General features: G+C 44.9%; 1 pseudogene; it reads left to right on the top strand.

Annotated features, from left to right (window-relative positions):
• The first annotated feature begins 1,591 nt into the window (after positions 1-1,591).
• On the top strand, positions 1,592-1,710 carry LOC111735327 (annotated as a pseudogene).
• Positions 1,711-2,637: the final 927 nt, after the last annotated feature.

The following is a 2,637-nucleotide window of genomic DNA, read 5'->3' as shown; positions in this document are numbered from 1 at the left end:
ACGTACCAAAATCAAAATTTTAAAAAGCAAGATTCAAGGGACGCCCAGTCCCTCTAACCTTGCCAGTTAACACCCGGCTCCAGTCCACCAGTGCATCCTCTTTATACCCTTCAAGGCATTCACCTCCCCCACACCCCAGACACTCACGTGGGAGCAATCTGACTCTTCGATTTCAAGCTTTTCCAAAAGGGATGAACTAAAAAATAACAGGAGGGAAAAAATGGAGATAGAAGAATTAGAAGGTAAAAAAACAACAACAAAAAAAACAAGGACTCTCTTCTCAAATATCGCACTGCTCCTCTATATTTCACTTCAGAAGCAATTTAGGATTCAGAAAGAAGAGGCTAAGAAGCTACTAGATTTAGAAGCACATTTTTTAAATTAGTTTCTTAAATACTATAAAATATTTTCCTAATATCCTTTTCTGTCTTCCATCGCGAGGTATGGCAGGGACCCAATGATCACTGCTGCCTGATATTCATGCCATTGTGTAATTCTCTCTTCTCGAGTGTGGGCTGGATTAAGTGACTTTCTTCTAGTGAAAGTGTGGGCTGTAAATTCTGAGATAAGGTTACAAAAAGACTATAGATTCCGCTTGGGCATATGAGAGAAGCTAGCGCTGTGCTGTGAGCTGCCCTATGGAGAGGACCAAGTGACAAGGAACTAAGAGAGTACCACTGGCCAATAGCCAGCAGGGCACTGAGCCCTCAGTCCAACAGCCTGCAAGGAACTGAATCCTGCCGACACCCACGGACGTGAGCTTGGAAGCGGATCATCCCCTGGGCGAGCCTTCAGCTGTGACCACTGCCCTGGCTAAAAGCCTGACTGTGACCTCCTAAGAGACTGAGCCGAAGGCATCCAGCCAAGCCACACCTCGATTCTTCAGCCACATAAAATACGAGACAATAAATGTTTGTTGTTTTTAGCTGCTAAGTATTGGGGTCATCTGTCACACAACAACAGATAATATAGATTGTTGTACCTGGAAATAAAGTACGATTGTCATCAAAATCTAAAATGTGGAAGTGCCTTTGGCAGAGGAAATGGGCTTTGAAGGGAGTTTTAGAGAAAGTTTCAAAGAGCCTTGAATATATTGTAGAAGTTTGGACTTTAAGGGGATTACCAATGAAGGCTGAAGAAAAAGTTAGGGGAAAAAACTCATTAGAAATGGAATGAAGGGATCCTTGTAGCAGGACAAAGTTCAGCAACGATGTCATCTGCAGTTATGTGGAAAATAGTACCTGTGTCTCATAAACCAGGGGATCTTGCTGTGGAGAGTTCTCAGCAAAGTGCTGAGTGCCACCTGGTTTAACGGTTATAGTAAAATAGAAGAAAAAAAGTTAAGGAAAAGACGATTAACAAGCAGCAGCCGGCTTGATGGCTGTAAAAATCCCAAGTTTCTCCAGATAGCAAACGATGCTAAAATTAAGAAATGGCTTCTGAAAAGGATAAAATCCAGGGCAGTGCCAGGAAAATGTGATCTAATGATGAAGCCGAGGGTATAACTGTAAAATACTTCTTTAAGGTCTCAGAAAAACTAAAGTTGGTGCTTCAGTGTAGTAGTCAGCCACATTTAAAAAAGGCCGTTCATGTCTACAGCCATGCTACCCTGAACAAGTCCCATCTCATCTGATCTCGGAAGCTAAGTAGGGTCGGGCCTGGTTAGTACTTGGATGGGAGACTACCTAGGAAGACCAGGTGCTGTAGGCATAAAATAAATAAGTAAGTAAGTAAATAAAGGCCGTTCAGAACATGCAAAAAGATCATGTCCTGGATCCCCTCAACAACGGGGTCTCTAAGCAGCACAGGGCCTATTAAGAAGGTATTTGTGCGTATGACTTTTGTCTAATGGAATAAATCCCAATGAGACTCAGGGGAGGCCCGCACAGCCTTTGAGAGTATAATGTCAACAGAAACATTACCGGCTTGGACTGAAAGGAACAGAAATAGTGCAAAATGACGAGAGACCACTGGACCCCCAAAGTTCTACTGGCAAGAAACAGGATGAGACAACTACGCAGCTGCAAACACATTCTGGCTTTTATGAAAAAGAAAAGCTCAGAAGGCAAAACCAAGAGTCCGGAGGACAGAGCCAAGACCGTGGAGAATGTCCCACTGGGACATGACTGAAGAAGCCGCACCCAGCAAGAGCTGTATCTGGACTCTGGGTAGCATGGGCCAGTGACTCCGCTGCGCCTCCCCCTCTCCATGTTTTGTACAGGAAGTGTACGGGGTTCCCTAACGTCTGTGTCACCACTGTCTGCTGGGTGTGTGGTGAGAGGATAGCCCGTCCCTTCATTTTCTCGGGTCCACGGACTGGGAGGAACAGCACTCAAGGAACAACACCTGGGAAGTTCATCCAAACCTGGAGCTAATTTAGATGACAAAATTCTGTACTTTGAGCTGATACTGTAATGGGATCAAACTTTTGGAGACCATGGGAGGGAATGAATGTATTTTGCTCCTGGAGGGATGTGAACCGCTGAGGCCCAGGGCAGACTGTGACAGGCAGCTTCTAAGAGAACCCCGAGGAGCCCTGCCTCCTGGTATTTGTACCACTGTGCCATCTTTTCCTCTTGAATGGGCTAGATTTAGCGAACAGAATGCAGTACAGGCGGTGAGATGTCAACTTTAAGA

This window comes from Pteropus vampyrus, unplaced genomic scaffold, assembly GCF_000151845.1.
Source record: "Pteropus vampyrus isolate Shadow unplaced genomic scaffold, Pvam_2.0 Scaffold23212, whole genome shotgun sequence".
Taxonomy (NCBI): domain Eukaryota; kingdom Metazoa; phylum Chordata; class Mammalia; order Chiroptera; family Pteropodidae; genus Pteropus; species Pteropus vampyrus.
This window is presented reverse-complemented; position numbering and strand designations above follow the sequence as displayed.